Genomic DNA, 26,021 nt, shown 5'->3' on the forward strand with positions numbered 1-26,021 from the left:
GTAATTAAATACATATTATATATAGCCACTTATAATAGTCAAAACTTATAGTTATGTTGGGTTTTCTAGATATAAAGAGATATATTTCAAATGGATAGGTGTTCTTCAAAACCTTTCAAAGACCTACAGAATATGGCATTTAAAATGGTTTATTAGGGGTTTTCATGACAAAGAGACACAACTCCTCCTGGCAACACCAATTATGTCAGAGAGGAAGATGGGCACTGAAGAAATTTGTTATGGAGTTTGTCTTCAACATAACTGGAAGAGCCATTTTGGCAAGAAACTCCTCTTGCCTGGACTGCTTGAAAGCATACATGCTGTTCAAACTGGACAAGCAGGTTACAAAGAAAAGTGACTGCTGAACTTGCCAAGGCACAGGATGGTCCTTCAAAAAGTCTGCCAGACATTCTGCACCTATAGGCCGAAGAGGGATGCCCCAATGTTACAGAGGAACTTTGGGTGACTGTCCAAGCAATGTCCCTGTCAATTCTAGACTTTATATATTATCCTTCTGGGGTCTTTGATGGAGTTGAAGATAGATAGTTAAGGTTTTCCTTAGTTCTGATAAAAGATAACATATATAAAACTTTAGACTTACAAAGATAAGATAGATGAAAGAATCTTTTCTTTAAATTTTGCCAAATGTTAGTTGACTATAGTTCTTGCTTGATAATTGTTTTTTATATATAATTTTACTATGTTAAAGTTAAAACCTTCCTTTTTATTTTAACAGAAAAGAGGAGATGATGGGGGATGTCCTTCTGTATGGTATGAATATATGTTTCTTTTATTGGTTGATGAATAAATCTGTTTTGGACAATGGACAGGCAGGAAGTATAGGTGGGGCTACCAGACTAGGAGAAGTCTGGGAAGAGAGACACTGAGAGAGGCCAGAAAGATGCCATGTAGCCACTAGGAAGATAGGATGCCTGGGCATTCTCTGATAAGATAAGGCCATGTGGAAATACATAGGTTAATAGTTATGGGTTAATAATTAAGAGAGAGCTAGCCAATAAAAAGCCTTAGCCATCAGCCAAACAGTTTATGATTAATATAAGCTTCTCTGTGTTAATTTGGGACCAGGCTGAACAGAAATCTCTGTCTTCACTTGACCCCATGGGGGTTGCATATTAGATATCCTGCATATCATATATTTATATTATGATTCATAGCAGTAGAAAAAAATTATAATTATGAAGTAGCAACAAAATAATTTTGTGGCTGGGGTCACCTGGGCATGAATTGTATTAAAGGCTCTCAGCTTTAGGAGGAACCACTGCCTTGGATCCTTGTGTAAAGTGCTTCCCCAAGGCACTGAGGGAACTGGGGAGATGCATGCTTTGTTATTCTATGTGACCAGATCCTTCAAGACCCTGATGCTGGCACTTCCTTGAACTGTCAGTTGAAATAAGCCCTTTCTCCCTTAAGTTGCTTTTCTCTTTTATCACAGCAACATAAAGGACACTAAGAGAAACTGCTATCAGAGGGGAAGTTGTTGTTTTGACAGACCTAATCTTGTTATGCTAAGACTGCTGGAACTGGTTTATGGGAGGAAATAAAGAGGCTGGCTAGGTATGTGGCTTGGTGGTGTGAGAGTCTCAGTTCAATCCCAGCACCACCACAAGCAAATAAAAAGTGCCCCCAACCACTTTGATGTAAAGTATATATGAGTATGTTCTTTAGAATCATAATTTGAAGGTACTTAGTGGTGAATCAGTAGTTTGTTCCTTATTGTACCATAAAATTATGCTATTGGTTTTACTCCTTATAGGTGTGGATATTTTGGGGCCTCAGTTCTCAGTCTAAAGTTCATCCCCTGATGGGGGAGGTCCTCCTGTGTATATGTTTGTCTTATTGGTTGATAAATAAACCACTATTGGCCAATAGGTTAGCAAGATAGGCAGGAGTAGGAGTCAAGGATAATTCTGGGAAATGTAGTAAAAAGAAGTCTTGTGATCCAGGCAGGAAGTGACATAGTAGGCAAACTCAGAATATAAGCAGGGACAAGCAGGAAATCGCTCTCTTCCTCCTATCTTCTCTGTGGAGCCGCCATGTGATCCCAGCAAGAGAAGACACCTGCCACTGGCATCTGATAACATAAGTTCCTATAAAATATAAAGATTAGTAGTTATGGTTCATAATTAAGACTGAGCTAGCATATAAGAAATCCTAGTCATTGGCCAGCAGCATTATACCTAATGTAAGTCTCTGTGTGTTATTTTGGGCACCCACATGGCGGCGGGGCTTGGGTTGCTTGTTGGAAAGATTTATCATTATGATCCCCTTGGAATGTTTCCCACCATCTTATCTTAACACACCATGACTTCTCCCTCCAGCGTCCATATGGCAGTGAACCAGAATTACTTGTCTTTTTTCCTTATGAATTCTGTAAGAACATAGACTGGATTTCTCTTATTTTTTTTTCAAATTTAAAATTTTATTTTATGTGTAAGGGTGTCTTGTCTGCATGTATGTCTGTGTGCCATGTGTATGCAATGCCTGAGGCCAGAAGAGGGCACTGGGTCCCTTAGAACTGGAGTTGCAAACAGTTGTAGGTCACCATAAGGATGCTGGGGAACTGAACCAGGATTCTCAGCAAGAGCAGCCAGTACTCTTAACTGTTGAGCCATCTTTCTAGCCCTACTTTATTTAACTTTAATTTTTTTGTTTGTATTTCCTTTAAAGTTTTATCTTTAACTTTCAGCATAGTGCCTATCTGTAAGGGTTCATTACTAGGTATTTTATTTTTATTTTTATTTTTTGAAAAGACAGGATCCTGCTCTGTAGCTCATACTGTCTTAAAACCTCTCAATCCTCTTGTGTCTGCCATCTGAGGAGTGGTATTACAGGTATGTACCAATATGCCTGGCTTCATACATACATACATACATACATACATACATACATACATACATACATTTTTATATTGTATTCTATTTTCACTCAATGTATATTCAAAGATGACCTTGAACTTCTGGTCTTGCCTTCATTTCTGGCAGTGCAGATATGTACCACCATGCCCAGTTTTATATGGTCCAGAGGATTGAATTCATGGCTTTGTGCATACAGATGAGTACTCTATTGGCTATGCTAGACACCCAGCCCTCAAGAGATATGTAGAACGATGAGCTGGGACATGAGTACTATACCACATTTACTTTGTGTTTCAAGAGTGCTATGGTTATAGTCAATGGAATTTGCTGTTTAAACAATAGTGATAACATTCTTTAGCATGTGTGTTTCGTGCAGCTCTTGCTTTTGGAGACTACAGTGATAGCCCCTATCTGTGTATGACATCTTCTCCTTCTTGTATTAGCTGCTCTTGGCCCATTCACTAATATTTTCCAAGTCCTATTCCTTTCTATCCAACAGGAGCATGTTGCAGAAAAGATCCCGAGAGATGCAGAATGTCTGGGCAGAATGCCTCATATGCTATTAGCAATGGAATTAGTCAGGGTTCTCTAGAGAAACTTAGAGAATGACTCTCCCACTGTAGACATAGAAAGGGGATTTACTAGAATAGCTTACAGGTTCTGATCTAGCTAACCCAACAATGGCTGACTATGAACAGAAAGCCCAAGAATCCGGAAATTGCTCAGTCCATAAGGCTAGATGTCTTAGCTGGTTTTCAGTGTGTGGTGGAGTCCCAAAGAAGTAGGCTCTAATATAGTGTTTCTCAACCTTCCTAATACTTTTCACCCTTTTGTATAGTTCACTGTGCTGTGGTGACCCCAAGCATAAAATCATTTTCATTGCTACTTCATAATTGTAGTTTTTGCTACTGTTATGAATCATAATGTAAATATTTATGGAGATGGGGGTTTGCCGAAGGGGTTGTGCCCCACTGGTTGAGAACTGCTGCTCCATTGCCAGTGACGGAATGGATTTGCTAGCAAGGTGAGAGCAAGCAGGCAAAGAGCAAAAGTTCCCTCTTCCATGTCCTTATATAGGCTTCTGGAAGAAGGTGAGACCCAGATTAGAAGTTCGATCAAAGGTGTGTGTCTTCCTACCTTAGAGGTCCAGGCTAGAAGTAAACCAACCACTTCAAACCAAGCAAAATAATCCCTCCCCGGGTGTGCCCTCTGTTTCTAGATTCCAGTTAATTCCCGACGTAGTCAAGTTGACAAAAATAGTTATCACAGCCACCTTGGAAGGGCCCATTCAGGAACCATGTCTAATTTTCTTAGATTGTTCCCTAAATAATCTCTGGCTTGGGGGCTTGTCCTGGTTTGAACTTGGTGTATCTGGCTTACATTTTCAGATCTCCACCCATCCTTGATTCTGCTTTTCTGACTTTTTGCCTGGCTTTGGCATCTTCAAGCAACTGACCTCAGCTCAACCTGCCTTTGGCTTTGTTTCCCTGCCTGACAGGATGTGAAGGAACGGAGTTCTTCTGAGGAGAGACTGGCTCAGTACAGTTCGCCTGAGGGAAAGCTGGCACCGTGGTGGGGAATAGACAGGTGTACTGTATTTTACAAATGAGTATTTGAACTTCACACAGGCAGTGCTGTGATTCATTCGTCAGCTTCTATTGTAAAACATTCCCATTGCCAATATTGAATGGATTGTTCCAGAAATAAGACCAAAAAAAAAAAAAATGGTGGTCTGTTAGTAATTAAGACCTGCTTTCCTTTAGTGTGTGTGTGTGTGTTTCAACTTCCTGTTCAAAGAGGAGAACTTTTCACAACCTGGAAAAACTTGTATGAAGTGTGCTGTGCTCATAGTGTGAGGTCTGCTACCTGTTTACTGCCTAGAACGCTGCTATGCTTTCCATACTTTACTCCACAGTATTTTAACAAATACTGTCTGCAGATATTTGCATAAATTACAGCAATTTTGGCTCTAGATCATTGGAAAGTAGCCATCTTTTAAACAACAAAAGCTAATGTCTACCTTGTCAATAAGATGATTTTGAGGCCAGTGGGTTCTTAGAAAGCCTTCAGGGAATACGTTTCCCAAAATGAAACTAAGCTATCCACATGGGGAGGTCTCTTCTGGATGGTTTAGTGACTCTTTTTCAGAACATCAGGTCTTCTCCTCCTCCTCCTCCTCCTCCTCCTCCTCCTCCTCCTCCTCCTCCTCCTTCTCCTATTTGCTGAAAGGGTATGAAATTGTCACCCCCACCCCATTGGTGCTGTAACCCATACACACCCAGCCTTACAAGCATAAGCTGTCTGGCAAGGGACCAGATGTGCAGATTCCTGGTGCTTGGGGTGACTGTTGTGAGAAGCGCTGGCAAGAAGAAGGTGGCCTGGCCCAAATAACCACGGAGAAAGAACAGATTTCAGACAGGTGGTTTTACAGTTTCGCTTTTGTTATTTTTGCCAACTCTGAGCCACTTCTTTCTCTAGCACTGGGTAAACTAGACAAACGAGCCTTCTTAGATGCGCTGAATACACAGGCTGGGGTTTTATCCGGTGACCTTTAATCTTCTGTATATCAGTTTACCTTTCTACATCCATCCACCCAGTTTACATTTAAATAAAGCTTTCAAATTAATTGCAAACTAAAAAACAAAACAAAAAAATAAGCTATTTGGGGAAAGAAGGCTGTTTAAAAAAATAGGTTGTCTTAAGAAAAGTGTTTCTTCATCTTTATGAGACTGAAACGGCCAGTTTTTACAGGCAAACAGCCTGCAAAATATTTTTCGTTCTGTCCACAGCCAGTTCTGATATTTTCTTAGAACCACTCCAATGCAACACACTGACTGTAAATATTTTATTTTATGTGTTTTTTTTTTATGAGAAAATCCTGAATTTCATTTGCTGGGCTGAAAGAACCTGCTTGGAGAGCGTGAACATTTTTTTTTCATTGATTTTATTTCTCGTCCACATGGCTCTGCTTTCCCGGCTGCCCAATATAGCCCTGGCTTCAAATGCACAGGGAGGACCCATCAGTATCTCTGCGTGGGAACCAGCTTATTTGTCAAGGCAATGGAGTGCAGAGACCAGGCTATGTTAGGCCCCACCCAGCTTGATGAGGAATTAATTTAACAATTCTGCAAACTCACATGGAGGGCTAGAGTTACAATGTACACACTTGTGAGGTTTCACTCTGGAGTTTTTGGGGTGCTAAGGATTTGTTTCCTGCATTATTTTTAAAAGACACTATCCTGCAGAAAACAATAACATACAGTACACTTAATATTTTTTATTAAGATTAAATCTTGTGCTAAATGTTATTTTAATGAAATAAAATCTCTGTGCCTGTTACTATGGTGTGTGTGTGTGTGTGTGCGCCTGTATGCACGCACATGTTTGTAGCAGAGGACAGCTTCTGGTGTCAGCCCTCGCCTTCCACCTTGTTTGAGGCAGCGTTTATTGATTTAAAAAAATTAATACTTTCAGAATTTCATACAATGAATTTTAAAAATTCAATCCCTTCATCCAACTCCTCCCAGATCCACACCCAATTTCCATATCCAACCAACTTTGTGTCCTCTTTATTTTAGTTTTTCAAACCCGCCAGTCCAGTTTGTGTGGGACCATCTGCTGGAGCGTAGTCATCTACCACATATGACTTGGGACAGCACTCAAGACTCATGCAAGCTCAAGCCAAACAAAATCCAGCATGGAGGTGAGACAGGGTGTAGTATACCACCCTCAGCTAGGAACTATTAGCAGGAGGGTCAATTTTCCTTAAGGATCTGGCCCTGGTAGAGAGACAGGGTCTTTTGTTGTTCACTGCTGGGTATGATATGCCAGGCTACCCGGCCTGTGAGCTCCAGGAGTTTCTCCTGTTTCCACCTCCCATCTCATCTTGGGACATCTCATCTTGGGATTTCAGGCATAAGCCCTGGATCCCCACTCCTACATCCAACTTATGTGGGCTCTGGGGATCCAAAGTGGAGACCTCATGCTCACACAGTGTGTACTTTACCTACTAAGTCATCCTAACAGCCTCATAGTAGTTTTTTACATTTTTTATTATGTCATTTATTATTTTAAAGAATATATTCAGAATATTTGATGACAAATAATATTGAGATGAATTAACTTATTCTTAGTCATTTCACAATTAAGTAAACATCCATGGAATACATTTCTTCAACAAAACTTCTGGGATAAAATGCCCAGGTATTGAATTTTTGATTAAGTTTTACCAGTTGGCATTGCTACTACAGTGTATAGGAGGTTTTTTGGTGTGCTCTTATCAACAGACTATCTTAGCATATTGTTTTGTTCTTGTTAAACTGATAGGTGAAAGTGATGTTTTAACGTGGTTCAATTAGCATTTATGTTAATGAAGGTGAATTTTTATGCTTTTTCTTTTTTTCATTATTTTTTATTTAAATTAGAAACAAGCTTCCTTTACATGTCAATCCCAGTTCCCTCTCCCTCCCCTCCTTCCCTGGCCCCCACCAGCCCCTTTCTGCTCTCCAGGGAGGGTGAGGCCTTCCATGGGGGAATCTTCACAGTCTGTCACATCATTTGGAGCAGGGCCTAGGCCCTCCCTCGTGTGTCTAGACTGACAGAGTATCCCTCTATGTGGAGTGGGCTCCCAAAGTCCATTCATGTACTAGGGATAAGTACTGATCCATTACCAGAAGCCCCATAGATTAACCAGACCTCCAAACTAACATCCTCATTCAGGGGGGTCTGGAACAGTCCTAAGCTGGTTTCCCAGATATCAGTCTGGAGTCCATGAGCTCCCCCTTGTTCAGGTCAGCTGTTTCCGTGGGTCTCTCCAGCCTGGTCTTGACCCCTTTGCTCATCACTCCTCCCTCTCTGCAACTGGATTCCAGGAGTTCGGTTCTGTTTTTAGCTGTTGGTGTCTGTTTCTGCTTCCATCAGCTACAGGATGAAGGCTCTAGGATGACATAGAAGGCAGTCATCAATCTCATTATCGGGGAAGGGCATTTAAGGTATATGCTTTTTCTTGAACATATTTTTTATGTATCTCCCACCAGATATTAATTGCCAGTAGCTCTTCAGGCAGGGGTGGGACTTCATGCCTACCTCTCCCTTCCATGTTGGGATCTTGTCTGACTTGACCTTGCACAGGCCTTGGGCCTGGTGTCACAATCACTGTGAGTTCCTATGTGGTTGGATATGCTCTAGGTGTTGGTCACATAGTTTTTGTTGTTATTTCTGCGTATACTTTGCTCTTTATTGGGTTATAGACTGCTTTTTTGTGTACATGTGTGGTATGCAAATATGTGTGTATTTGTGTTCACTTGTGTGTGAAGGCCTCTGAGGACACTGACCTTAGGTGGTACAAATAAATTCATATAGATGCACACACACCACACACACACACACACACACACACACACACACACCTTTTAAAAAAGAGGAAGGAAACCATTGTTCTACAAGTCAGGGGTATATTCCTAAAGACCCAAAGGCTGCCACTAGGCCCCGCTTCTTAATGTTTCTGTCATCTCTCAATAGCACCAAGCTTAGTATCAAGCCTTCAGTACATGGACCTTTGAGGAACATTCTAGATCCAAAGTACAGCAAAGACAAATCCATGAATGCTTTATTTAATGTTGCTTAATTTTTGTGTCATCATTTTTTATGTGTTATTTACTTTTCTCATTGTTGTGACAAAGTACTTAACAAAGGCAACATAAAGAAAGGAACTATTTATTGGGATTATAGTTCAAGGATTCAGTCTGTCCTGGCAGGGATGGTGTGGTGATGAGAGAGGCTCTAGCTGGGGTGGTATGAGGCAGCTGGTCACATTGTGACCACAGTCATAGCGAGAAACAAATGCTGGTGCCCAACTGATTTCTTCCCCCTTTTCTTTCAGGGCATGGTCACTTGAGTCTACAGCCCCAGTGCTGGAGGAAGGAGACAGTCTGCTCCTGGAAGCTAGCTGGCCAAGCAGCCTAGCTATGGCTGCTTTAGGCTCATTGAGAGACTGTTTAAAAGAAGAAGATGAAGAGCAATAGTGAAAGACACTTGACAAACAACAGACAGTTGTCATGCCAGTGATTTCATCCAACAGTTTTAGTTTACTTATCCTTTGTTTGAATCTCCCTAGTGAGGCTAGAGTGCGTTTCATGAATGTTACCCAGTGGTTCTTCTGTATTTGGCTGAAGTGGTAACCAAAATCACTGAAGCCAGGTTTGGAGATTGTTACTGAGGAAACAGTGGAGAGCTTTAAGTGGAGAGTGTAAGGTGTTCACCAGGGGAAGGGTAAGAACTCAGGTCTGATGAGCAGCTACAAAAGATATAAGCTGATCAGGGGGTAAAGTGAAGGAGAGGGGAAAGATTAAGCACTGAATCTGAAACCCAGAGTGGTGGCATAGCTTTAATCCCAGCACGTGAGAAGTAGAGGCAGATGGGTTTCTGTGAAGTTGAGGCTACATAGTGAGCTCTAGGGCAGCCAGGGATACATAGTGAGGACTTGTTTCCAAACAAAAGCAGAAAGCCAAATTTGAGTGCTGAATGAATTCAAAAGCCTAGTGACTGTGGTCTATGCAGTGTTAGCTTCTAGAAGCTGACAGAGCTGGGCAGTTCTTGTTTATTCATTTTTGGTGCTGAGGATTGCACCCAAGGCCTCACTCATGCTAAGTACCTGCTCTACCTCTGAACCACACTCCCAGCCACTAGACAACAGCTCAAAAGTTGAGAGTGGCTGGATGTATACAAAGTTAGGAAAGTTCTGAGAGTTGGGTAGACTGTAACATGAGGTTTTTCTTGGCCCGACTAGGTCTCACTGCCCTTTTCTGCCCCAAAGAAACACACAGGATGCTATATTAATTATAAAGCTGTTAGCCATTGGCTATGGTTTCTTATAGACTAACTCTGACTTAATTATTAACTCATTTCTATCAATCTAAGTATTCCCACGTGGCCTTACCGGAGAAAGGTCCAGGGTCCTCTTACTCCTCTGGCATCCTACATCTTGCCTGTTCAGTGTCTCATCAGAGAAGAGAAGCAGAGAAGAGAAGAGAGCGATTTCCTGTTTGTTCTTGCTTATATACTGTTACAGCCTGCTATGTCACTTCCACTTCTCTTTACTACATTTCCCAGAATCCCCCTCGACTCCTAGTCCCACCTATCTTGCTTCCTTATTGGCCAACAGTGCTTTATTTAACAATCAATATGATACACATACACACAGAACAACATTTCCCATCAGTGGACCTTTTTAAATTCTTTCTAGTTACTTGCTTCCTGAGCTTGCAGCATACAAGTTCTCAAGCCCAATGGACAAAGGGAGCCAACTGTATAATGTAGGCATCCAAGATCCCCAAGCTTGTGAAGGTGTGGTTTGGTTTTGTTTAGTTTTTGTTGAGGCAGGACCTTGTTCTTGAACTGGTCTTGAATTTAGGATTGCCTTTCCTTGGCCTCCTGAAGGATGGCTCTATTTGAGTAAAATGGATTGGATTTCAGAGGTCAGACAATCATCCATGAAGGAAGACTGCTGTTGAATGTAGTAATAGCCAGCCATAGTCTTAGCAAAGTCCCTTTAGATAACCAGGTCCTGGCTATCCTAACAACCACGATGCCTCCCTTTCAGCAGATGACTTTGCCTGCAACTTTACAGAGAAAGTAGGTGTTGTCAGTGATATTAGCAAAAACTCTAAGCAAATCCACATTTATATGTGCAGTGAACATGGGAGAACTGTAGCCTTTCCTCTGTAAGGCTCCAGGTACCTCCCTGTGTGTCTCGCCAGAGCATCTGTTCCTAGTACAGTACCTAAAATAGTACTGTAAGTAACCTGCTATTTATTACATGCAACATACATAGTAGGTGAGTTAATAATCTAACATTGTCATTGTTAGGGCTAAACCCTGTCTCCTCTAAGTTCATATATTGAAGACCTTATCCCTAATACCCTAATATGTTGACTGTTGTCTGAGTGAGGGTCTAAAAAGAGGTAATTAGGTTACAATGAGTTCACTGAGGTGAACCGAAGTCTGATGTGGCTGACGTCCTTATAGTGAGAGATGGTTGGGACATAGACACACACACCGAGGATCCTGTAAAGACAGACAAGGAGATGCCTATCTATACCCCAAGGAGAGGCCCCAGAAAGAGCCATCTCTACTGACACACTCATCTTGGACCTCAGCCTCTGGAATCATGCATAAATAAATGCAGTTGGGGAGCTTTATTGATATTGCTTTTATTATTATTATTTGTATTTCTTCCTGCCTGAGTACCACATGCATGCACAGAAGAGAGCATTGAGTCCCTTGGAGCTGGAGGTGCAGATAGTTGTGAGCTGTCATACAAGCATTGAGACATCATTCTAGCTTCAGGGAATTACAAAAAAAAAACATTTTATTTTTAGTTATGTGTGCAGTATGGGGACAGGGTCTGCACATGTGGGTGATGGTGCCCTTGGAGGTCAGAGGCATTGGATCTGCTGGATCCAATGGAGTTGTAGGTGGTTGCAAGCACCTAGCATGGGTGCTGGGAACTAAGCTTAGGTCTTTTACAAGAGCAGTATCCACTCAACCACTAAAGTGCCTCTCCAGCTCCTGTAGCTGGGGAACTTGGACACAGCAAGCCCAAGCAAGCTCATTCTGTATAGCCAAGGAACAGATACAATGGCCAACCTGACATGGGGCTGATTACTGAGAACTAGGCATTACTCTGTATGTGCAAAATGATTTTAATGAAGGGAAGCTCCCCACTTCTCTTCCCTCTTAGTCCCCGGTAACCACCAGCCTGTATTCTGTTACCATGTATTTATGCAGCGAGCTCCGAGAAATTTGCAAGTATAGAGGCCACAGGACAACATCAAGATTTTTTTTTTTTTGACGACAAGGTCTCTAGTAGCCTAGGCTGGCCTCAAAGTTACTAGGTAGCTAAAGATAATGAGGGTGACTTTGAACTCCTGATCTTCCTGCCTCAGCCTCCTAAGTATTGAGATAACAGACAAACGAACTATTTTTAAGTAAACCATTTGGTGCTGTTTAATATATTTATCATGTTATACAACCACTCACTGTTTAGCTCTGAACCTTTTCTTTACTCTGGAAAGAGAACTCATTCCCAAAAGGCAATTGCTCCCCACTTCTCTTCCCTCTTAGTCCCCGGTAACCACCAGCCTGTATTCTGTTACCATGTATTTCATAGAATGGGATTATACAATGCATGCATTTTAAAAAATAAGCATCTTTGGTGGTTAATGTTGTCAGCTTGCGAGGATCTAGAGTCACCTAGGAGCCAAGGCTCCGAGCGTGCCTAGGAGAGACGATCTACACTAGGTTAGCCTCAAGGCATGCCTAGGAGAGCTTCTCTAGATTAGGTTCATGGAAGTGGCATCATCCCGTGGGCTAAGGTCCTGAACTGAATAAGAGAAAGCAAGCTGGGCTCAAGAGCTCCACATGCTCTTCTTCCTGAGTGCAGATATGATCAGCTGTCCAACGCTTGGGCCACCAGGACTTTCCTGTCATGATGGACTCTACCTCAGACTGTGGGCCACAAACAAACCCTTCCTTTCCTTAAATTGCTTTGGGTCAGGTATTTTGTTATAGTAAGGAGAAAAGTAACTAGTTCAGCTTGTGCTTAGAATAACATTCTTCGTGTTTGCCTTTTACAGCCAACAGTTCACTAGGACTCTCCCACGTCATGTTTCTCTGGGTGAACATGCGGGTTGTCTCCCACTTAGTTATCGTATACCACACTGCCATGAACACGCCTATACACACATTTGAGTCCCTGGTTTTCATTCTTCTGAGCATATGCTGTTATGTGCTGCACAAGGACATTTTGGTAAATGTTAGACTGCACATGCCATAGTAGTCCCATAAGACTGTAATGGAGCTGAAAAAATTCCTGTCATCATGTGACATCATAGCTGATATAGCATCATAGTGCAGCCCATTACTCTGTGGTGATGCTGTCAGTCACATGAAGGTGCACCATATACAACCATGAATGAACACAGCATATGACACTTGTAATAATAATAAATTGTAGGCAGAGACCTCTACGCACCTGTGTCACTGACCATGCCCATGTAGAGGAAGGTAACAGCACACAGAATATGGATTTATGTGGTTAATTTATTAAGGGGAAATCATTTACATGAGGAACCAATGACCCAGATCAGCGCTCCAAGAATCCAGTCTCAGCAGCTCTCTGAGACCCAACGAGAATCCGGTGAGCGAGCCAAGTGCCCCTCTCCTCCGATCTTTATCCCACACACACCTTACACACCCGTGTTCAATGACACAGGTGCATAGAGGTCTCTCTACTATGTTACTGGCTCTTGTGTTTGGTATTGTTACTTTAGAGCATGCATCTACTGATAAAGAAAAGTTTGCTATCAAACAATATGCTGTGTGGAGTCAGCAGCAGCTTCCCCTGTCATGTTTATTGCACTTCTTAATTGCCTCTAGAGGCCATGTTGGGGGCATGGACCCAGGGCTGCTAGGATTCTACAATACACTCTATGATGTTTATGCTATAATGTTTTTATAAAGCTTAAGATGAAGTCAACCAACCTGCCTCATTGCTAAGAGCATAAAAGAGAGGGATTGCTGGGACATGTAGGGATTCCATTCTAAGTTTAATGTTTAGGAATCTGTTACGATTATGAATTCTTATAAGTTTTTCTTATTCATCTTTCTTTTCTGTTTTACCAAAGTATAGCTGCCAAATAGAAGCTGTATGCTTTGGGGTGGAGGTGTAGATCATTGGTAGAGTGTCTACCATGTGGAAGGCCCTGGATTTGGTTTCCAGAACTGCAATAACAAAATCATAGATGTTTTCATTGTGCAATGAGATGTTTTGAAATATGTATCCATGGTTGAAATGGTTATCTTAATCAATCTCATTAACGTATCTATTACCTTTCTTATTTTCGTTAATTGAAGTGATACAAATTTATATTGTGAATCCAAATGAAATGAAAGAGGACACAGGAGAAGGGTCTCTGTCTTTGTCTGTCTGTCTGTCTGTCTGTCTGTCTGTCTGTCTCTCTCTCTCTCTCTCTCTCTCTCTCTCTGTGTGTGTGTGTGTGTGTGTTTCTCTCTGCCTGTCTCTCTCATTTTTGCTGCCAGCTTCTCTCCCAGAAGGAGCTTTTGACTCCTAGGAGTGAGTAGGTCCTACCCATGCATTTTTCTATGTGCTTACAAATATATTTCAGCCTTCCCAGGCTTCTATAACCTGGAGTGAGGACACTGTTGGCTGTACATTCTGTTTGGCTTGGGGACAGTCATCTGTGGCAGGGTCTGCAGCTAAAAGGAGTGTCCTAGTCCTAGTCAGTTGTCTTGCTGTTCTAACCACATATTAGACAAGAGGCAGGGTTTATTTTGCCTATGGTTTAAGAAGGGACACAGCCTGTCCTATCAGGGAATGCATGGTGGCAGGAGCTTGGGGCCACTCGTCATATTGTGTATGTAATCAAGGACAGTGTGGACAGAGTGTTAAAACCTCAAGCTTAGCCTCCAGAGATCTATTTCTTCCAATGAGATGCCACTTCCTGACAGGTATGTCCAACTTGTAGCCTGCAGACCACATGGGGCCAAGGAGAGTGGTGAATGTGGTTCAACAAAAACAAAAACAAAAACAAAAACAAAAACACAAATTTTCTTAAAATATAAGATTTTTTAAATTAAAAAGCAAAACAAAAACTAAAACCCGAAAAACTTCATCATGTGATTGATGAGAGAGAACTTTATAGGGATAATATAATGTCACCATGCCAAATGGTTGACCTGAATCTTTAGAGGGTTTTACAGCCTTTCAAAACAGTGCTCCCCATCATGGAGACCAGTCCATATTCAAAGGACACTGGGGACTGTACATGGAATATCTGGGGAGCACGTGGCTGGGGCTGTGGTTCATTCTGTCCCTCTCTTTACCTATTTTTTAGTCCCAGTTGAATGACTGTTTGCTCTATTCATTGGTCCTTGTGGCCTTCTGCTATCTGGGTGTGTTGAGCCTGGTTCAGCAATATATAATTATATGTGGGAATGCCACAATCCAGGAAGCACTCACCAGTTAATGCAGCATGAGATAGTTGAAGAGCTACCATGGAAATTACAGAGGTCTTTTGTCGTTAGAAAAGCTGCCTTTCTCCAGGAATCTTGAGCCTTTGTCCAACATTTCTATCACCACTAACCCTTGAAAGGCAGGACTGTTTTAGTTCTGTGCATTCTCTCCACATCTCCTGAAACTACCTTGGCACTTAGGTGATCTACACATTTGTGGGTGGTTAAAATGATGTTTACTTTAGGAACAACAGCCCTCCAGAGGACTCATTGAGGCTTAAGGCATACAAGTCTCTAAAGGATGCCACACTTAGTCTACTCCTGATGAACAGAAGCTGAAGAGCTTAGCTGTACGGTACTGCAGAGCAAAAACTTCCCACATTAAATATAACAGCATTTTTATTTCTGAGAGTGGCAAGCATTGGGCCCAGTGTGGTGGCACACGCATGGATTCCCAGGACTGAGGCAGAAGGCTACTGAGTTCAAAGACCCTGTTTCAGGAAAACCAAAACCCAGAGAAAAGGCAGAAATCATGTACTTTGTATGATGTGAGTTGGGTGAGAGAAACCAGTAGACTATAGGTGTTGTTAGCCAACAAGCATGTTGAGTTTGAGTCATGCCTCCTGAAAAACAGTTGCCTATCTTTATCTTCCTTTTTGGAAAAGGCACCATCATCCTCCTCATGTGAGGAGTCAGGTGCTCGTCAGGCATTCCAGATTCTTCTGTCTGGGCTGTGTCCAAGACACACAAGTTGCATGCTATCAAGGTCTTTAAACTCACCTTCTTACAATTGTTCCTGCTCTAGCTTATGATAATACTGTATTTTTCCTTTCTTTTAACTGTAAATTAATGTCTAGACATGGCCCTGCCCTATGGTCCTCTTGCTTATCCAGGGCCAATGAGGAACTTATCCAGGAGGAACTTTGAGACACAGTGTCTCACCCTCCTGCCAGCAGTAAGCCCATGCTGGTAGAGAAGTTTCCTGCTGGACAATTGGTCTCTTGGAGCTGGGCAGGCCTCAGGTCTTTTCTGTGTCTTTGCAGCATTCACTTATTTAATCATGGCCAGCTCTAGAGAAATGCTTCTCATACCAGGTGATGAGGTCATAGGGCACAGAAACAGTAGAAATAAGACCAAGCTGCATATTATGAACAAGACAAGCAAGACTGAAGTGAGCTGACATTGGCCAGACGTGACCAGGCTCTCACTTAATAAAGGGAACAGCAGGATTTTATTGTTTGCTAGGCTGGCCTATCTGGTAATTTTCCATTAGTGATTTCTGTGGTTTCAAAGGCTTTTTGAAGGGAGGCATGAGAGTACTGAATTTGTATTTGCTAGGTTCAAACACCTAGATCAGTGTATTGGTTACTTTCTATTTTCAACTTGACACTAACTGGGAAGAAGGAACCTCAATTGAGGAATTGCCTCCATTGGATTAGCCTACAGGCCTGTTTCCAGAGCGAGAGAGAGAGAGAGAGAGAGAGAGAGAGAGAGAGAGAGAGAGAGAGAGAGAGAAAGAAAGAGAACATGCATCAGTAGGCAGCAACCCTTTATGGTCTTTGCTTTATGACTTCTTGGTGATGGATTGTTACCTGGAAGTGTAAGATGAAATGAACTCTGTCCTTTTTAGGTTGCTTTTATTCATGGTGCTTAAGCAATTGACAAGAGATCAGGTCAACCAGGAACTGCTGAGTTTCTTCTGTTGATACCATCATCTTGCTTAATCATCCTCACCCCAACATTTGGTCTGTTCCTGATGATGAGGCTGAGGAACTGAGAAAGCGCAAAGTGCTGTGGTCGCGGTGTTCACCTAGAGCAAAATCGGAGGACTTGCTGAGTCCTGACTGCTCCCGCTCGACTCTTCTTTCTCAGCCAGGGCTCTGCTGGCTCTGCTTTTTGGCTCACTTGACCCCTTTCTGAGGCTGCCCATGGAGACCTCTGTAGACCCGAGACATCACAAAGGCGGTGTCTTTCTAAAACGAATGACACACAAAATGCATTTCTCACACACCTCAAAACAATGGCTGTCTGTCTAGACCCTTAGTCTGCCTTCTGCCAACCCTGATGAACCTGCTTTTCACGCTTTGTTCCCTCTGTTCCCAGAAGGCTGCCACTGGCCATTTCCCCCTCAGATCCCATGACCCATCCTCCTTTCCATGGTCCAGAGTCTGGCCACGTCCATCAGTTGCCCTTGTTTCTGGCCTCAGCAGCCTCAGCTTAAAGGGCAGGCAGGAGCTGACAGCAGGAGGGAAGCCTGCTGGAGGCTGTTAGTGTCAGTTTGAGTTTTTCAAATCTTCTCTGTCTTATGGAGTCTAGATACACAACCATGTTTTAAAAATATTGCCTTTCCTTTTCAGAGCACATTTAGATTTCTGCAAAATTGAACATAGGAATGTGGGATAATCCTTAACCATATGCCATTAAAATTTTTTTAATGTGCATGTGTGTTTTACTAGTATTTAAGTTTGTATAGCACATGCGTGCCAAGTACCTAAGGATGTCAGAAAAGACAGATCACACAGACTAGAGTTACAGACTAGATGGTTGTGAGCTGCCATATGGTGGATAGAAATTTCATGTCTTAGTTAGGGTTTTATTGCTGTGAATGACCACAGCAACTCTTACAAAGCAAAGTACTGAACTGGTTATGGGGAAGGGCTGCTCCAGAGGAGCTATGGCCTTGAGTGGTGAAGGTGGTTACTGCTTGGAGCTGTTGTTTGGTAAGGAGTAAGCCACAGGACAATGCCTCCAGCAGCTTTCCCGTCTGCCCTGTGAAGCCAGGGATGGCAGCTGGGGGGTTTGGGGCTCAGTGGGTCTTAAGAATGTGGAAGATGGTTGATATAGAGAGACCTGTTAAGCCTGAAACTCTAGGTTTCCTTTCCCTGGAAGCCAGCACTCCAGGGCCTGGGAATATGCTCAGCAATGTTCAGGGTTCTGCTCACGTGGGTCTGGTCTTTGTTGGTTACACTGGCTCTCATTTTTCTTTTTCAATCTCCTTAAGACGTTAAAAGGGTTTTCTTTTATGCAAAGCAAGGTCTCCCACCCCTTTACTTCTTTAAGCCTTATGCTCAGACTCGAGGATGGATCAATATTTGTTAAAGCAAAGCCTTGTTTTCTGACGGGGCTCATCTGCTCAGTCACCTCAATAGGGCAGTTAACACTGCTACTGTAGTAAACAGGCTAGCCCCTTTCTCTGGCATTTTCCTTTTCCCTTGCAGTTTAGATGGGAAGTGAGAACCAGTTCTTGTGTAAATGAAAGGCCTCATGTAGGAGTGATTATTGGGGGCTCTTCAGTAGAAAAGGGTTGGGCTAGCTAGTGACAGAATTTCTAGTTACTTAATGCGGTTTTGTCGTTTTACTTACCTCTCTCCAAGCCGCAAAGGCAGGAAGTTTTTACTGGAGTTCTAGCAGCCTGGGAGATCATCAGAACACACATCAGAGGTGAAAGCAGGGGCTGACGAATGGAAAAAAAGCCACCAGCAATTTATGAGGAGCCAGAGAAGAAGAAAGGGAAGCAAACTAAAGGAAAAAAATGTACTGGTGGTTATTAAGTGGAAATGTTTTGCAGAGTTTTAAGTGGGCTGGCAAATACTGATTCAGAAGTCATAGAAAGCAGGTTTCTCTGGTTTTATTTATTCTTTTTATTTGTCTGCAGGCTGTAGTGGTCAGGTTAGTTGGACAATGCATGTTTTTTGTTTAAAAATCAACTGGGAAAGATTTATTTGAAGTCCTACAGTTTCATAAAACTGATCTCCTAAGTTGCTCTTTTTTTGTGTGTCTGTATCTTCAAAGAACTAAGTAAATATACATCTTGCAGAAAAACAACTGTGTGGGGAGCAGAATGTACCCCTAGAGCAGGAAGGATCACTGAGCTGAGTGTAGTTACGACACAGCACAGAAGTTCTTATTCTCACTCAACACGCTCCAGAGTGGGACACAGATTAAGGACACAAGGAACCTGCCACTTAGTCAGGAGAGCACAGGCTATCAGATGAAGGCATCTGCAGAGCCTCATGGGCCTGGAGATGATACTGGAGTGGTCTGCATGCACGAGTTTCTGTTGACCACTTGTTTACCTTCCTCTGACTTTGTTGCCCCCTGAACTTTGGATTTTATCCTGTGATTTTTTATTTTTATTTTTATTTTTTTTGTTACTTGGGTTTCTAACTAAGATGCTGAGAGGGTTGAGAAAAACCAGTTTTTATCTGTTACATTATTTTCTTTGTTTCCTCAAAGTGGCACAGAACTATCTGTATCCAGAAAATTCTAATTGGTTTTAATAGCAAAAACCTGGAGTCAGACATAGGGGTTAGTAATGAAAGATCAGAGAATCAGAGCAGCCAGCCACTAGTTCTTACCTCTACAAAGTGGGGACCCTGTCCCTAGGAACCCCCAGGCTGAATGCAAGGAGCTCATGTCTCCTCCTGCCTTATAGTCCTCTCTCTCCCCAGCCATATCCCTCCTGTCTTCACCTCCCTAATGCTGGGATTAAAGGTGTGTGCCACCACTGCCCAGCCTCTATGGCTAACTATCTGCTTAGCTCCACACTCTGATCTTCAGGCAAGCTTTATTTGTTAAAGCACAAACAAAATATCACCACAACTGTTAGAACTATTAAATGTTTATTTAGATGTATAAACACTGAGGCTATATGCCTGCCGGAGTGACACAGACTTTCTAGGCACAGGGTGTTTTAAACAGTATTTAGATTTAAAAAGAAAAAAATTCTAATATTGAGAAATATCAGTCTAGATTTTGGCTTTCTTTATTTCTTTTTTCAGGTACTTTAAAAAAAAAGACTTATCTATTTAGTGTGTAAGAGTGTTGCCTGCACACACACACACACACACACACACACACACACACACACACACATATATATACATATATATATATATAATTTATGTGCCATGCCTGCAGATCCCTGGAAATGGAATTACAGACAGTTGTGAGCAGCTGTGTGGGGTGCTGGGAACCAAACCTCTGCAAGAGCAGCCAGTACTCTCAATTGCTGAGCCATCTCCTCTGCCCCAACTTTAGATCTCTTGAAACAGGATTCACATGTCGAGTAATTTTTTTTTTCTTTTCTAATACTTAGCACTGTAGATGGAGATTTCTGTTCTGCCCAGAGTTCCAGGGGATCGGCAGGCATGACACACAAATAATATATATATGTGCAGGCAACATTCTTACACATTAAATAGATAAGCCTTTTTTTTTTTAAGTACCTGAAAAAGGAAATAAAGAAAGCTAAAATCTAGACTGATGTTTCTCAACATCAGCCATTGAGTCCCAAATAAACACACAGAGGCTGGTAGCCTCATCTATACTTCCCCCAATCATAGCATATAGAAGATATTTGATAAACAGCCTTTAGAGGAATGAGTCAAAGAAATTTGTTAAGTGTCTAAATTCTGGGTTTCAAAGCTCCTTCTAGGCCTGTCCCAGGCCTTGCAAGGTAAGTCTTTCCTGTTTACCCATGACCCTCTGTGCCTCAGGAGTCATGGGGGGGGTAGTTGCATAGATGCTGGAGGCCTCTGCTGATTAGGCTTGGCAAGTTGGACAGTGAGTCACCTGTCTCAGACTCACTCGTGACTGGACTGTAAGTGTGACACCAGGCCTGGCTTTTTACATGGGTGGAAGGACCCAGACTCAGGCCTCACACTAATACAGGAAACCCTTTACTGACTGAGCTGTCTCCCTAGCCCATGGCTGAGTTTCATTACTTAGTATAGGGAGTAGGGAGACACAGACTGTAGGCTAGAAAAGAGTATGTGTATAATACTACTTATATGTAGTGAAAAACATGCAAAAATACCGTGTTGTTTAGGACTATGTAATCAATAAAACTAAGAAATGCAAAGGAAAGGGACAAATTCAGGATAACAGCTACTTTTGGGGAGGAAGTGAGACTGGGAAATGCTACGCAAATGTCTTGCGTAGTGGGCACAAGACACGCATTTTCTTAATGCCTTTTTAACTGAAATATGTTTTAAATATTTAGAAGATATTTCATCTTTAATTTTTGCCAAAAATATTTATTATCATATAATCTGATAAGCTAGGTTTTGATATTTATCCAAATAAATTGTGAATGTATGCCCACACAAAACCCTGCTATGGGAAGACCTGGAAGAGACTTTGTATTATACCACAAGGGGAAGAAGCCCATCTGAAAAGGCCTGTGTGATCTCAAATATATGTGTCTGGGCTCTACAGAGAGAAGGACCAATAGGATAGTGGAGGAAAAGACAGATATATGAAAAGAGAATTAACTCATACCATTATGCAGGTTGAGAAGCCCTATGACAGGCTGCCAGCAAGCTAGAGACCCCAGGAGATGTCTGAGGTCTTACATCCAGGGAAGCCAGTGCTGCAATTTTCATTTCAGAGGCTGGTGGCTGAGAACCCAAGAAGCTGCTGGCATGAGTCCTGAGGTACAAAGGCCAGAGAGCCTTGAGTTCTCATATCCCAGGGCAAGACAAGAAGAGTGCCCAGGTTTTAGAAGAGAGCCCTTGCTTACTTTTTGATGGTTTGTGGACCACACACTCAAGTGCCAATCTCTTGGGAGACATCCACAGCCACACCTATAAATAGCTAAATGCTCCTTGTGGCGCTTAATCCAATCAAGTTGACACATAAAATTAACCCCTTCCTCCCTAAGTTGCTTTGGTCATGGTGTTTCATCACAGAAATAATAACCCTAACTAAAACATACATATATTTAAACCTACGTGTTTGTGTAGATAAATACCTTCCCCTTTCCCCAGGGTTTCAGTAGGGACTCACTCTAGCCTAGACTGACATGGAACTCACTCTGTAGCTCAGGCTGGCTGTAAACTCACAGTGATTCTTTCACCAGGTTCCTGAGTGCTGGGATTACAGGTGTGAGCCACCAGGCCTGGCCAGTCTGAAATGTTAGGTGGTGTTCTAGGGGCTGGAGAGAGGGCTTCTGCTCTTGTAGAGGACAAGTTTGATCAGGTAGTTCACAATCACCTGTGATTTCACCTCCAGGGGATTTAAAACCCTCTTTTGGCCTCCAGGAGCACCTGCATTCCTATGTATACAGTCACACACACACACACACACACACACACACACACACACACACACACACACACACACACCACACACACACACACACACACACACACACACACACACACACACACACACACCACACACACACACACACACACACACCACACACACACACACACTCACACACACACACACACACACACACACACACACACACACACACACACACACACACACACACACACACACCACACACACCACACACACACACACACACACACACACACACACACACACACACACACACACACACACACACACACACACACACACACACACACACTCACACACCACACACCACACACACACCACACACACACACACACCACACACACACACACACACACACACACCACACACACACACACACACACACACACACACACACACACACACACACACACACACACACACACACTCATACACACACACACACACCACACACACACTCACACTCACACACACACACTCACACACACACACACACTCACACACACACTCACACACCACACACACAATATACATTTTTTAAAAAGTAAAAACCAAAGTTAATATTGATCTATTTGGAAAGAAATTCAAATTTCAGATGACTTGTTATAATTTTGTTGTTACTAATTTTCTTTCTGCTATCCTTGCCTATATGTGATAAGATAAAAAAATATGGATTATGATCTGGGTAGGCTGAAATATCCTTTCAAAACATAAAATTGAATCAGCTTTAAGGCTTAAGTTATGTCATCAAGAGTGGTCGATGTAATAAAAAAAAAAAAAAAAAACAATTCAAGGAAACAAATGGAGGTTACCCAGTGGTTAAGAACTATTGAGAACTTGGTGCTCATTGCTGCGTAGCTGGGACTTCTTGTTCCTCAGAGTCCGCTGTGCTTGGCCCTGGGGCGAGGAACAAGTGTGCAGATGAGAAAGTGGTCCTGGTTGTCTCACATGAAGAGGTGTGACCACATGGAGGCCGCCTTGGCCGCTTAGATTCTTGAACTGCAGTGTTGCTCTGGTGTCTCCCATGCTTTGAACATGAGATGGGTGTCTTCAGCAGTGTGCTACCTCTTGGCTGCTGTGGTAGGTTAGGGTTTGCTCCCTCAAAGTTCCTGTGCTGGGATCCCAGAACCTCAAGTCTCTAAGGTAGGGAAGATAGCAAGGTTACAGGATCTCATCCTCATCAGTGGATGAATGCATGTCTTGCAGCGAGGGTTTGGGTCTAGTAGGAATAGACTAGGTCCTGTGACAGTGGGTTGTTATAAAATAAGGAAGTCCCACTCCTTCCCATTCCCAGCTAGCACTGTTTCCTGTCTCACCAGGCGATCTCACCCCTAGGAGCTCCTGTCATTGCGATGCTGTCTTTCTTTTCCTTGTTTCCTGGTCAGTATATCAGCCACCGTGCTAGAGAAGAAACACTTTGGTTTCAAATGAACATTTTAAACAAAAATAACTTAAAATGTTTATTTCAGAGGGGATGTATTCTCTATTTTCGAGAAGCTCAGAATGTTCTAGATTGTATAACTCACAGTGCCACCTAGAATGCAGGACTGAAGTTGATCTATACAGTGGTAGAGGCTGTGGTCATTTATGTGAGTCACACAAGCACACGCTCTACCCATCCACTTTTCAAGGTGGGGTTAGGCAGCGATGAGCTTGTCTCTGTCCTTTTAAACACAGATGTGTCATGTGTATCAGAATTCTCATGCATAGGAGCTGTTTTCTTCTTTTTAGTCTTCGAAAGATAAGTAGGCTGCTCCTGACCCAGAGAGTGGATCATAGCTGGTCTGTAGCTGAGCTCTGGTAGGCAGGCAGATCTTACTTTCTTGCTAACTGAAAACTACATGAGGAATTATGTGGTTTCAGGAGAAATACATACTGGAGACCAGAGACAAAGATGACTCCTGGGAGGAAGTATGTGTAGTTAGGTTGGCTGAGGGTATGTCAAAGAGTGATGAGTTGAAGACTTGGGGTTTTAGTAGGAGGGAATGAGGGGAACCAGGCAGGACACAGGGGATAGGCATAGGGCCTACAAAAGCGAAGGATGGGCAGGTGGAGGCCACTTACGGACTCATTTCCCAGTCTGGGAAAGCAGTGCCTAAGGTGCTGCATGGAGAGGTGAATAGAACAAGATAATCTCTACTGTGGTAGATAAAAATAGACAATTTTTTGTGTGTACGCACATGTGTGTGCAGGTTCACCTGTTTGTGGGTGTGCATACACATTTAGATGTTAACAGGCCCTCAGACATTTAGCACAACTGACATTAACATGGAAGTACCATTCAGGCCTTGAAACCCGGGGCATAGGGAGCAACACTTGCCAAAATAAGAACAAAGACCTAATCCCTCCAAGCCTACAGTTCTGGAAAATTCCTGAATGTATTAACCTTGTTTTTTGGCTTCTGTTCTTCCTTCCTGAGGTTTGTCAACCCAGGATGTGATTTTTCTGCTTAAAATCTCACCTGAGAAAGGCTCAGGGTGGCACTCAGGTCATGAATGCCCAGTGTAGTTGCTGGCCAGCTAATAAAGACTTTCTATTGGCTTGAACCCATGTCAGAGTGGTCTTTGGTGGATACCTCAAAACACAGAGACTAGAGGTCAAACTTGGGTGTCATTCTTCAGGAGGCATCCACCTTGGTCTAAGAGACAGAGGGTACAAAAGGCAAAGTCAGCTACACTAGTTACCTATAGAAGCTAGGTGGTGGTGGTGGCCCCACACACCTTTAATCCCACCTCTTGGGAGGTGGAGTTAGACGGATCTCTGTTAGTTCAAGGCTACACTGAGCTACCCAAAATTGATCCATTCCTAAAGAGAAACAGCTCACGCAAAGATGATCTCATCACTTGGGATTACACGCCTTTAATCCCAGCACTAGAGAGGTGGAGACAGGAGTGATATGGCTGGGCAGAGAAAAGAAGGAAAGGGGAAGGACACAGGAGGTGAGAGCCTTCTGCTTCTGAGGATCCATGTAGACAAGATTGCCATTTCAGCTGGGTAGAGAGGTAAGATCTACTGGCTTAGCTGGTTTTTGCTTTTCTGATTGTCAGCTTGAAGCTTGAACCCAAATATCTAACTCTGGGTCTTATTTTTGGTGCTATAGGTCTGTGGCTCTCTGTTTGGGTAGGTTGGCTAGCCAGTGAGCTCCAGGGGTCCTTTGGCTCTGCTTTCCCAGAGTTGGGATCACAAGTATATGCTACCGTATGTGGGGATAGAACTCAGGTCCTCATGCTTGCTTGGCAAGCATTATTACCAAAACTGAGCTATCTCTTCAGTTCCTCAAATATACTATTTTTAAGCTGGAAAATTCTAAGTCAGTATAACTCCGTTTGAGCACAAGGAGACTTCCATAAGGACTTGCCTCTCAAAGGAGAATGCCACTCTCTTTTGAGGCCCATTTCCATTTGTCCTCTGCTTTTGAATGTCCTCAAGCCCGGTGAGTAAGGGACTAGATTTTCAGGAGACACTGATGGACTAAGATGAAAGATGGTCTGTTTTAAAATTTTTAACTTACCTTGTCTTCTGTGGCATGTGATATATTAAATTCAGCTTACTGCCCTGGGAGGGAACCAAACATCACTGCCCTCCCACCTAGGCAGAGCTTGCTGGACACTTTTTCTTACCAAACAGGAGGGTCTCCCACTCCCATCGAGAATCTGAATATTGCTGGGGACGCTCTTCAGGGCTGAGGCTTGTGAATGCCCATATGCACCTTGGAGAAAGTCAGTTACCTTTCCTGAATGCTGACAAGGAGAGCAACAACTCACTAGCAACCAGTAAAGCCAAGTCACACATGTCCCCAGAGGCAGCAGCAGGATTCAGAACCAGGAAGGAGTCTTGCTGCTGACTACCAGACTGGCATGCCTGCCAGTGAAGTCACAGCTAAGTATAAAATGCCTGGGACAACTGGAGTAGAGAGAGGGGCCAGACCACAGAGTAATGGGCAGCTCCCCTCAGCTGGGTCATTATCCCCACCTGCTCTGGTCCATCCAGAATGAAATCCTATTGACCACAGGATTTCAG

The sequence above is a fragment of the Cricetulus griseus genome (assembly GCF_003668045.3).
Source record: "Cricetulus griseus strain 17A/GY chromosome 1 unlocalized genomic scaffold, alternate assembly CriGri-PICRH-1.0 chr1_0, whole genome shotgun sequence".
In the NCBI taxonomy this organism is placed as follows: domain Eukaryota; kingdom Metazoa; phylum Chordata; class Mammalia; order Rodentia; family Cricetidae; genus Cricetulus; species Cricetulus griseus.